General features: G+C 31.5%; 1 protein-coding gene across 2 annotated transcripts in view; it reads right to left on the bottom strand.

Annotated features, from left to right (window-relative positions):
• LOC105224301 (homeotic protein ocelliless) overlaps positions 1 to 11,777 on the bottom strand; it is a 49,377-nt gene extending 37,600 nt beyond the window's left edge. Inside the window, exon 1 of one of the 2 annotated variants that reach the window (XM_011202351.4) lies at positions 10,765 to 11,777. The gene's annotated coding sequence lies outside the window, so the exon portion shown is untranslated. The remainder of the gene's footprint in view (positions 1 to 10,764) is intronic. The other variant, XM_011202350.4, reaches the window with a different exon arrangement.
• Positions 11,778 to 12,846: the final 1,069 nt, after the last annotated feature.

Raw genomic sequence — 12,846 nt, 5'->3', positions numbered from 1 at the left:
CAACAATGCCAAAACTATGCGCTTACTTCATATACATAGATACAAATGATAAATCTGGCGACCATAAAGAGCGCAGACGAGATAAAAGCGTATAAAAATCTTTAAATAAATATTAAAAAATTAGAAAAATAAAAAAAAACCGAAGAAAATAGACAAAAATTAAAAATTGTAAGAAATAGCAAAAAATAAAAAAAAATTTAAAAAAATAAAAAATTTAAAAAAATCAAAAAAGTAATACAAATAAGTTCTATTTTTGATTTCCTGTTGATATTTCACGTTATTAATTTTGAGCTATTATAAATAGCACTCATAAGCATGATTATATTAATTTTTTTATGAATTTTTTTCATGGAATTTTTTCAACTTATATATTTTTTTATGTTAATTTTTTTCTGTTTAGTATTTTTTTTTCAATTAAAATTTTTATTTTTTTTTTTAATTAAAATTTTTATCCAATTTTTTTTATTATTTATTTTGCTAACAGCAAACCATACAGAAAACAAAAAAATTACAGCTCAGTGTCGCCAACAGTTCTTTGTCAATTTTTTGTGCGCGCCAAGCGCTGCTTGACAATTTACCAAACAAACAAAAATAGTCACTGAAACAACAATAACAACAACTAGAATGCTAGAAAATAATTAAGGTAGAAATATATATCGCCAAGACATCAGCTTTGAAGGCTAGAGAGCATATAAACTGCCTGCCGCGGACTGGCGGACGCCGCGCAGGCGCTGACTGGAGCACAGGCTCCACATTGCGGCGGGTGTGCACCAGCACAAGGCAATTACGTGGTTACTCATATATGTATATTTTTTTTCATTTACTCATATCAGCGCTGCCATATCTGTGTATAAGCGCAGCTAAAAGACAACAACCGACTGAGTTGAGTCGCGAGAAGTAAGCGTTGCGTCATTTCCATTCATATTGAAGTCAGTTATTAGTTGTTTTTGTTGTTATTGGTGTGCTGCAGAACTCTATATTGTACATTTGCGGCAATTTATTAATGTACGTGTGTGTGTTTTGTGTCTTTTGCTGCACGATCTTGATAGTTGCGCTTTACACTTGAATGATCATTTCTATTTGAAAGACTTTGGCAGCCGAAAAATCGAGCAAAAGCAATGAAATTGTATAATTTGGAGAAAAAAAAATTAAAAAAAAAAATAAATAAATTGAATTCGAACTCGAAAAACTGTCAACAAGCGTGTGTTAGAAAAGCTATGAGCCAACAGAATTATAGCGAAGAAAAAAAAAATAATAAAAAAATAAAAAAAATTAACAAAAAAAAAGTATTAAAAAAATATCATAGCAAACAACAACAATTGTGCATAAAGCGCAAAGGTGTGCTGCTATTAAACACAATGCCACAATAAATATTAAGTAAAAATCATAATTTTAATTATCAATTCAATTAAAGTTGCGACGCGTCGCGAGTCTAGCCATGTGGCTGATAAAGAAAACCAGAAAAAACAATAAACAAATAAGTGACTACAAGCCATAAGCACTCACATACACACACACACACAATCACACAACGACAACACCGCCGCACAATGTTGGAAAAAATCTCGAGCTTCACTTCAAGCCTTCAATCACTTGATTGACTTATGATTTTAAAATTCACTTATTATTTTGTGGCAGCGCGCATTGTTGTTATTGTTGCCACTTACCTGTATGTGAGTGTTTATGCGCTTAGTGCGCGCTCGAAATCATTGATTCAAATTTAATTTCGTTTTCAAGCCCAGCCCAAGATAATGCGATTTTTTTCTTATTACCTTAAGATTGCCAGCTTTTTCAATAACAAGCGTTTTTATCAAATTTGTTTGCCTTTTTCTGAAAAAAGCAAAAAAATGTGTGCCTGTGGTACCGGATATGCCCTATCTAAGCGATGAATGAATGTTTTCTTTACATTATTTCTCGCATATGTGTTGTTGTTGTTGTTAAATTTCCATTCAATAAATCTGTGATCTTTGCTAGTTGCGTGGGTGGCTGCTTGTAGCGGTTTTGACAGCCAATAAACTGGTTGCCGCTGGAATTCTACTTGCCCTAGCGATTGCTTGTTTGTTGTTCTTGTTCAAAAATGTGATTGTGTGTAGTGCTGTTGAGGAGCTGCAGTTCAATAGGTTTGTGCACTGATTGATTGATTTGTAGCTGAGAAAGTTCAGTGGTACCTTACTGCTTGTGAGTGTAGCAGGAAATTACATGCATAGCTACTTATATGTGTATACAGTAGAGTGTAAAGTTTTAGTAGTGGGAATTTTTAATATATACTTAATATAAAAAATACAAACTTTTTGTAGACTTAAGTAAAATTTAAGTAAAAACTTGCATTTATGTACATATGTAGGCATATGAAAAGTAAAAAATAGTGATTTGATTTTAAAAAATAATAAATAATTCTTCTAAACTTATAACGGCTTTTAAGAATATAAAGCGATTCTTATTCCATAAAGAATACAAAATAATAAATTTTCAGGCTCTAATTAATAATTAATTTTAATAATAATAATTAATTTAATTAATTTTAATAATAATTAATTTAATTAATTCTACTTTAATGCACTTTTTAATGTAGTACTCTTTTTATTTCTAAAAAATTCATGTAAATTGCTTATAATGAGATGACCAAGTAATCAATTTGCTTGTCAAAAATTTTCAAAAACTCATTATATTGATTTTTTTTTTATTAAATTGCACATTCGGTTACAATATTCAATTCTTATTAACAATAAAAAAAGGCTGTCCTTTCTAATGCAGCGTCGAAGCTTTCGCGATAGACAGATGCGACGAGTAAGGTTATGATGCCGTTCCCACGACAGTCGGGTCTACGTAACCGTAAACGACCCGGATTTTTTATCCGGTCAAGGACTGTCAACTTGGCAGAATTCTGTCATTACAATAACAACAACAAAACAACAACGAGTATATTACAAAAATAACAACAACAGTTAGTTTCTGAACGACTTTTTCTCGAAACTGCAGATTTCAAATCAGACGACCATGATTTTCGGAGAGTATTGAATACACTTAATATTCTAACTGCAGCCTTTTAGTAATATTATCTAATGAATTATTATTTTCTATTGCAAATTTAACTTTTTTATGGACAATTTACGATCAAACTTTCAAACAAAAATTAATATTTTCTTTCGAAATCCGACATTGTGGGAAAAATTTATAAAAATGCACTTTTCTAGCAAATTTTATCCAGTTCAAATTCCGGTTTTTATTGTCTTTTTTACAAATAACTCAAGTTCTTACTATCACTATTGCCCATAGCGATCTTCCTGAAAAAGTTGTTTCTGCAGTTTGGCTCAGAAACCGCCACTTAATGTTAAAATATTAATATAAAATGTATTTAAACACGCAATTATGTATATGTTCATCAAAACACGAAAGACAAAAATTCGATTTCATTTCAGTATAAATTATGAAGCTTGGGACTTTTTTGTAACTGGCAGCCTTACAAAATTATTTTATTCGATAAATATTGAAAGGCTAAAGCTATATGAATAAGAATTTCAAATATCGATTGTAGGCATGAAGAATAAAAACTATTTATTTTTCGATTTTTGAAAGAAAATTACCTAATTTTCGAATAAAAAAGTTTTAATTCTTGTTGTTGTTGTTCCAAAAGCACTAAAAAATATTAAAAGAATTGTTCGTAAACCCGAGTAGTATGAAAAGCAAAGCCAGATTGACTTAATTATAATTAAATAAATATATATGGAGGACTCCCAACTTGTCATAACGCATAGTAAAATCATAAAATCACAAATTTTTACACTTGTTTAAAAGAAATTCTTGGATTACATACAAAATTGAGTTTACACATTTGCAATTCTCATGCTATGTCTTGGACTCGTTAGAACTTAAAACTTTATGAGACCATATGAATAATAGGGATAATAGTTATTTGGGGGTTAAGCACTGCCTTAAAAGTATTACTCCTTAATATATTGAAGCGTTTTAATAAACAAGGTTAAAAAACATTTTCTATTCACTTATTTCTGTATTAATGCTTTGAAGTTAATGAAGTTACTAGTAACAGTCATATGGACCTGTTTGTAAAGTATTTTTGATTCACACAATAGAAGCGACGCATTCGTATTCCGTATCTACTAGTTAAAACTAATATTCAAGCAGCAAGTCATATGATAGTAGAGAAATTTATTTTTTCTAATGCTAAATTTAGTATTATAGTGGTAAAAATATTAAAAAATAATAATAATTTTAATAGTGATTTTCATAATTTTTTTTTAAGTTTATTTAATTTTTTATCTTTTTTTTAATTTTTTTTATTTTATTAATTTTTTAATTTTATTTTTTTTTAATTTTTTCTGTTATAGAATTAATTACAATAGTGTCAAAAATTTTAGAAAAATTATAATTTAATTTCTTGTTATTTTTATATATTTTTTTCTTCATTTAATTTTTTTATTTCATTAATTTATAATTTTTTTATTTCATTAAATGTTTTTATTTTTACATTATTGAAACATATTATTCTTTTTTTATTGCTAATATAAATCCTGGAGAGCTATTTTCATATTTCTTTATAATTTTTATTATTTTACATTAATAAATTTATTGATTTTTTCGCTAAAAGTTGAAATTTTTCCTTCAAAGTGTTTCAAAAAATGGTAAAATTGAAATTGTGATAAAACCCCATTCGTTGTTACTAGCGGAAACTGTGATTTAACGATGAACTTGATTTTTTTTTGAAGTTATGATTACTACTTCTTTCCAAGACACGTCCGAATAATTGCTGCCATGGCCAGATTTTTTAATATTTCTTTGTAAAAACAACATTTTTCGAATATTATACTTCAATGTACTATTGACTTTGGGCACAGTAGACCTGAGGCCGCGTTGCAATCCTCATCTATTTATCTTATTTTAATGGTTTTAATAAAACCGTCATCACAAAAACATCACAAAAACATGCCTAACTTTGCCAGACTTAAACCTCAATACTTTGTGTCTACTTAGAATTTTTCAACATTTTCATCAAATTCACTCTCTCAATAATTTTACTTTTTTTTTCTCTTATTAACACTACTAAATCTACAACTTTCTCAAAACTTAGATAAAATTGCCCGCCGCCACGCATAAATTCCTAACACACAAATAACGAAAAGTCAAGCTTTCCAACGGCAGCCGAGCAGAACATAAGCGGAGCAACTTGCGGTTTTCCCCAGCCACAATTCATTCTTATCAATACAAGTAAATTAGAGATAGAATGGAGAATGCCTCCGCGCAAACAATAAAATATTAGACTGGCATGTATTTAGCAGCCAAACGCTTTAACTAAGTGTGAGACTATGCTTACGTGTGTGAATGTGTGTGTGTAACCAGTTTTATTGTGCTGCCATATAACACAGCAAAAGCATTCGAAAACCGAAATGATATTAGGAAACCCCTTCTTTTGAAAATTAACATTTCTCACTGAATCTCCAAACGGCTGCGAGTAATTTGTACGACGCTTGTTTTTGTATGTAGTCATTATAAACGGCCGTGTGTATGTATGTACACATGTGTATTAATATGTATGCTTGTAAGTTGCTGGCGGTGAAGCTGTGCCGCGTCGAACATGTGTAGCATGCATGTTGTTGTTGTTGTTGTTGTTATTGTTAATTGTTGTATTTAATTTATACAATATGCAAATCGGCGGTCAGCGAAAGAAGAAGCAGCAGCAGAGGTGGAAGTTAGAGCAATAATACAAGCAATAAGACCGCAATTTGAGGAGGCCAGCGGTGCTGCGCGGGGAAGGAAGCTGCGCTGCTATGCTTTCATGATCAATAATTAATAAAGCAAAGAATATATTGATCGTGTTTGTCGGCTGCCTGAACGCTGCCTGCTTACTTGTACACTCACTTGCTTGCTCGCTTGGTTGGGTGCTTGAGCCGCGCTTGGTGCTCGCACGGCGGCTGCTAAGCAAAATACTACAAGACATTAATATTGTAACTTTGGCAGAAATATACGAAATAATTTATAGCGGCTATTAAGAATTCAGCGTGTTCAACGCTCCAACACTCAAGCGCTCAGCACCAACACACACACACATACATATGTATGTATATGTAAATGTAATATGAAAGCACAAAAGCATATTTGGAAATAAACACGTTAAGCGCGCAGAAGGGGTCCCACGTAAGCGAAGCGCGGCGTTCGGTGGACGGACGGACGGACATCAGCGTTGCTGATGTTGGTGGCTGCGCTGTGTGGTTGGTATGGAGCGCGTCTGCTACTTACTAAAAACGTGTGAATAATGTGTCGGCATTTTAATATGTTAAGCGTTGGTTAATATTATTGGAGCTTTGTTTAATGCTGCACCGACGCCGATGACGCAGTGACCGCAGTGGTGGAGTGAGCTGGCGGAAAATCAATGCACTATTTTTTGGCGTGTTGTTTGGTTCTTTTCCTGATTTGATGTTTTGTTTATAGTTTTTAATTTTAATTTTTTTAAATTATTATTAATGTTTAGTTTAAGTTTTTAAATTTTATTATTTTTTTAAATTTTGTTTTAAAATGTTTTATATTAGTTTTCTTAATACTTTTAAATTTTTTTTAATTCTTATTAATTTTTGTTTCAAATTTTTATTATTTTTTTTTTAATTTTGTTTTCAAATATTTTATTTTATTTTTTAATTTTGTTAATACTTAAATTTTTTTATTAATTTTTATAATTTTTTTTTAATTTCTAATTTTCATTTTCATTTTTTTAAATTTTTATTAATTTAAAAATATATATATATAACCGTTTTTACATTTTTTAATACTCTTAAATATTTTTTTTTAATTTTTAATCATAATTGACGAAATTTTTTTAATCATAAATGTCAGGTTTTTGTTGATGGTAATATTTAATATAAACACAAATGTTTTAAGCCTTCTTGCACTTTCATTAATTATCTTTTTGTTTTATTTTATTATTATTATATTTTTTATTTTTGTAGCTATTTCTGTTTATTTTCCTGGTTATTAATTTAAAAAATATTTTCTATTCATTTTTATTTTAATTTTTTTTAAATGTAGTTTTAAATTAATTCATATTATTTTTTTTAATAATTTTAAATACTAAAAGAATTAAAAATTAAAATTAAATTTTTTGTTAATTTTTTTTAATTTTATTAATTTTTAGTTAATTTTAGTAATTATTAAATTTTTTAAAATTATTTTTTAAGTTTTCAATAATTTTAAATATATTTTTTAATTTTTAATCATTATTAGCATATTTTTTATAAAATGTTATGTTTTTGTTGTTGGTAATGTTTAATATAAACATAAGTGTCCTTATGCTTTTTGTATTTTTATTAATTATTTTTTTATTATATTTTATTATAATTTTTTTATTTTTTTATGGTTTTTGCTGCTATTTCTGTTTTTGTTTTCTGTTAGTTTCTTGTTTACTACCATTTTCCTCTCCTTTACCTTGGTCATTTTGTCGAAGCCCACCGCGGTTTTAAAATTTTACGAAAATCTTGGAAATATTTATGACTAATTGCCCCTGCCCCAAACGCAGATGCGCGCTCATATTTGCATATTTTGCGTTCAAATTTTATTTTATGAGTCTACACGCTCTTCTGGGCATGCGTAAGCATTTATTAATTTATTTTTCTATATTACTTTTTGTTTTAATATATTTTTCGCCTCTTAATTTGTATTTATTTATTATGTATCTGAAGGTAACACAGCGTGAATATTGGCGAATTTTCGCCCCAAAGCATCTATTAATTAAGTCGAAGCCGAAATAGCTGGCGGTTTACAATGACAAATGCTTTAAAATTGATTTATAGCCCAAAACGATAAAATTATAAATAAATATTATCTAGTGCAGAAGAGTGAGAAAAAGATTTGCCATGCACAAATGTACAAGACTAAGCAAGATTTTTGATAGAACTATGTAGTTAGTTTAAAAGGCATGGGTTGTGTGACTTTTGAAATTAGCGGTATGCCTTAGCAGCAGGTAAATATGTATGTCTTTTATTTTGATTACTACACTAATACTCTAACATATTTTTTCAGCTAATAGTGCTTTATTTATGCTAAATGCTTAAACTTTTTTAAATACGAAAAGTAGGAAATTTGATTGCTTCTATGGTTTATTGCTGGAGAACTCTACATTTTCGTTATGAAAATATGTGAGAGATATTGTAAATCGAGCTAATATGATACAACTGTAAATATTTTTTTCAAATTAACAAAAAAAAAAATCAATTATATTTTTTTGAAAAATAGTATCGTGATTGGCAATAAGATTAGTTCAGAGCATGGTTTTTGCTTGTGAATTAAAATTTTTCAAATAAGTAAGGGTAAATATTTAATACTGTGGCATTTTAAACTATGTTCACTGTGGTGTGTTATCAAGCAGTATAACCGTGCTAGAATATCCGTCACAGGGAGAAAAGTTTCAATAAAAGAACTTGATTCTGATCGTTCAGTTTGTATGGCAGCTATGTGTTATAATGGTGCTATCTCAACAATTTCAGCACCAATTGTACTGTTATTTGATTTAATTATTCATGCCAAATTTCATGAAATTATCTCATCAATTAAAAAAGTTTTCCATACAAGCACTTTATTTAGATTTAGGACAGCTGTATGAAAGAGTGATCGGATTTGAACAATTTGCTCGGAGATTATGCTGTTATCTTAGATAATAATCTGTGCCAAATTTCGGAAAGATATCTTTACAAATAAAAAAGTTTTTCATATAAGAACTTGATTTTGATCACTCAGTTTGTATGGCAGCTATATGCTACAGCGATCATATCTGAATAATTTCTTTGAGGATTATACACGTCACATTAGGTAATTATTCGTGCCGAATTTCATAAAGATATATCTTCAAATAAAAAAGTTTTCCATACAAGGACTTCAATCCGGTCATACAGTTTGTATGGCAGCGAGATGTTATAATGGTCCGACATCGACGGTTTCTAAAAATTAGTAGCCGCTTGAAAAGAAAAGGATGTATGCAAAATTTCAGCTCGATAACTCAGAGTGACTATTTCGCGTTTATATGTGGACATGACGAAATCGTCTTTTTGAATGTTACAAGCCTCCTCTCAAATTTAATAAACTCTATTCAGAGTATAAATACAAAGCTTAGAACGCAATAATTAAACCCCATTCGAAAAGCATAAGTGGAATTTGAGTGTCTTTCATGCTTTGTGTGTAATCATGTGATTATCAGTAGTTTTAGGCGGGTTTCAATTGACTATGATTAAGATCAAATGCTTAAACTATATTCCCAAACTCAGCATAGGATCATATATTGCTTGTACTTTCTTCGAAATTGTGTTTTTTCGTTATAAACATTTTCTTAGAACCTCACTTTAAGCAAATTCATCTATACAAAAGAGTCAATTGTTGTTGTAATCCAATACAAAACAGTCAAGAAAAAAATAATAATAAAATAAATAATTCCGAGACCATTGATCGAAACTTCTAGAACTTTTACTTCTGAAGCAACCTAACCTAAGAAAATTTAAAATATAATAAGCAAATACATTAACTTAGGATGCCGAAATCATATTAAAACTTGAATCCTTATATTCTTAGAGCCTACCTTGTAACAATTTGCTATTTTATTTATAAGGCAAAATCAACAACATCACCATTATTCTTTATCAGCGGAATGTCATCATGAAACAAAACTTGCCAACTTCCTAATTGCATTTTGGACCCTTCATTGTCTATAAGCATGGATAGCTAATTGTATTTCTGCCGCTGCAGCGCAAGTAAGAAAATTATGTTAAATAAATTTATAGACAAAGACAATGCTGCTGCAGGATCATATCAGCAGTTTTAAATACACAAATGAAGGTGAGATTAACTGCATCGAAAAAGAATGTTGAGATCAATTGAAGGTGAGATCAATAGAATCGACAAGGAAGGTTTAATGGGTGTCATCTTTTTAATATTATACATTGTTGAATATGTCCAGGATAGGATCTCAAGTACATTATCATGTATGTATGTATGTATATCCAATCGAGAGACGGGACGACGATAATGTTCTATAGTTAAAAATGCATGGAAGACAAGTCTTCTTAATCCAAATATTGCATCTACAAATAGCAAGACCCTTAAAATTTTATTCCTCACAGCTATGTTTATCTTTAAGCCTCCAAGGCATCGTTTCTTAATCGAAAAAGTGAACAGTGAATCTACAGTAGTAAGATCTTTAAAATTTGATTCCATTAAGCTGTCCGAGGTTCTGATTCCATACGACCAGATCGGTTTGGGTATTGAGTATTGCTTTATGTTTGAGAACAGTTTTCAGAGATTACTTTAGAATCTTCAGAAAAAATTGCAATCACAAACTTTTTTGGAAAGTCGGTTGCTTGAATTATATTAAAGATTATAATAGTGAGAAGATTTTCAATATAAATAGTACCAATTTTGTTTATTATAAGAAAAATTGAGTCAAATAGGAACAAGTGTTTATTTATTAGGATTATCTATTTAATATTTTTATTATAACAAGACGATTGTCTCATCATCATCATTATTTAGTCCGTGTAATATTGTTTACAGAACATTTTGAATGGCATAAGCATGCTAAAATAGCAATCTAGTACCAAAACCGATCCCATCACCTCACAAAATATGACTTTAACCCAAAAACTCCACATTGAAATCATTCCAAGTAAAAATCAATTTCTTTAGCATACAATCTGCATTATATTTCTTTAGCATTTTCCCAACATCACAATTCCTTTTCATTCTCTATAACAAATACACCCAAATTTGACTTACCAAACTATATTTCTCGCGCTGAGGCGGCTTGGCTTGCACTTGGCTAACGACGCGTTTGTAGCTTGCAGTTGCGACGGCTCTTAGCTTATGAGTATTCCAAATTTGCTGGCATCGGTACACTGATTTTTTGACTGAAATGTCACTTTTCACACAAGTAAACTATAAGTTTTCGAATTTATATATTTTTCTGGTATATTAGCACAACTACTATGAGTACTTGGCACAAAGACACACAATGAAGTTGTTGTTTTTGCGGTGTTTTATGGATTTAAGACAAGTTTTTTGACAGCGAGATCTATGCAAATATGTAATCCAATGTTGCTATTTGTTGTTGTATGAAAATCACTGAAGGAGTTTTGAGTTTACAACTTTTTTTCAAACTTGTCTTGTCTTTTTATTGGTTTTATTGGACTAGCCAACGATAAAATGCACACAATGTTAGTTGTTTATATGTATTTTTTGCGTTTTTTGCTTGATTTGAACACAATTGCATACGAATCAACACTTTTATGTCGCTTAAGCTGCCACACTTTGCATTTAAGCTCGGATGCTGTTCGCTGTTGTTGTTTTTATAACTTCGCTATTGTTTCATTGCTGCTCGCACATTTTTTGCGATTTTTTGCAAATTTTGCTGTTTTTGTTTTAAAATTAATATTTTTATTTAATTTTTTGCGGGGTTTTTGCGAAACCCTCGCTATTTAGCACACTTTTCTCGACACAGTCGCTTTTTCAATTGAATTTTGGGCGTCTAATCATCGACACGCTTACTGATTTCGCTTGCGAAAAGAACACGCCAAGTTCGCACAACGGCACAATATTTGCGAACTCGCACGAAGCAGAACACGTTTCAAAATATCGAAAATAATTATTATTTTGTTATTAGCACACTGCGTTTGATATCGGGCAACAGGCAGGCGAGAAAGACGGTGTGTGGATAAGCGCAGCGCACAACACGACAACGACTACGACGACAACGCTTCACAAAGACCGAGTGAACTGAATGAACGTAACTTTTGGACTGACTGTGGTGCGGCTAACAAACAAGCAACACCTTTGCGCCTGTGTGTGCGCGGTGGCTGCAGTCCGTGTGGATGGTGTGTGTGTGTACGATGGAAAAACTCGATTTCTTTTCAAAGCCGCGCGTCGTGTATGCGTGTGCATGAGTGTGTGCCGATGTTGTTGCTGTAGCAGCAGCAGTTTGCCAACAGTGTTGTTGTGTTGTGCCTCAACAAGGTAAGGGAACGGACGTAAGTGCGTCGGCGAAGGTGAGCTGTAAGCGAAATAAACGATTAGTGGCGGAGCTATACATGACGGCGGGGTTGACTATGTACTATACGAATGTGTCAGCACAAGCATGCAAGGTAAGTGAGTGGAATAAGGATAGATAGTGTGGTTTTTCCAAGGAGAGCACCGTAAGTATGAGCAAGAGCGAGAAGAGTAGCGTACAGTAGCGAGTGTATATGCGTTCATGCCTGACGAAGTATGTAGCGAGTAAACGCATAACAAACAGCAATATAACGCATGTGTGTTGGAAAGCGACAACTATATGCTGTGCCCGTCTGTAGATGGCTGCCACAGCTAGCAATAAATTTTCGTTTTTATTGTTGTTTTTGCCAACTACCGCGCACCGTACACGCTACACTTGAGTAATATGAGTGTTGGTATTGTTGTTGTTGTTGCAATCGCTGTTTGTAGATAATATTTATAAGCTCGTCGATATGCTTTGCAGCTGTAAATACACATGAATGTATTCATTTGGAAGCCCAGTTGGCGGTTATTTGCCTATTTATTGCCCCAACCACCTACATTTCTTATGCGCGCACCCACACCGCTCCACCCACCAGTATAATGGCAGCAAGCAGCTACACAAGCATATATACTTTAATACATAAACATACATATATAAGTATATAAATATTTATAAGCACAGCAGCAAATAGCGTAGCACAACCTTAAAGCTAGCGCAAGTACTTCTGTACACACACACATGCGTAGTCAGCAGCGCACCTATAACCACACCCCCTACGTGTCGGTTCAACAGCCGCACATTTGCCTCATCATGAGCAGGAGCAGCAGCAGCAG

The sequence above is a fragment of the Bactrocera dorsalis genome, chromosome 4, assembly GCF_023373825.1.
Source record: "Bactrocera dorsalis isolate Fly_Bdor chromosome 4, ASM2337382v1, whole genome shotgun sequence".
NCBI lineage: Eukaryota > Metazoa > Arthropoda > Insecta > Diptera > Tephritidae > Bactrocera > Bactrocera dorsalis.
Note: the sequence above shows the minus strand (reverse complement) of the source record. Positions and strands in the feature narration are given on the sequence as shown.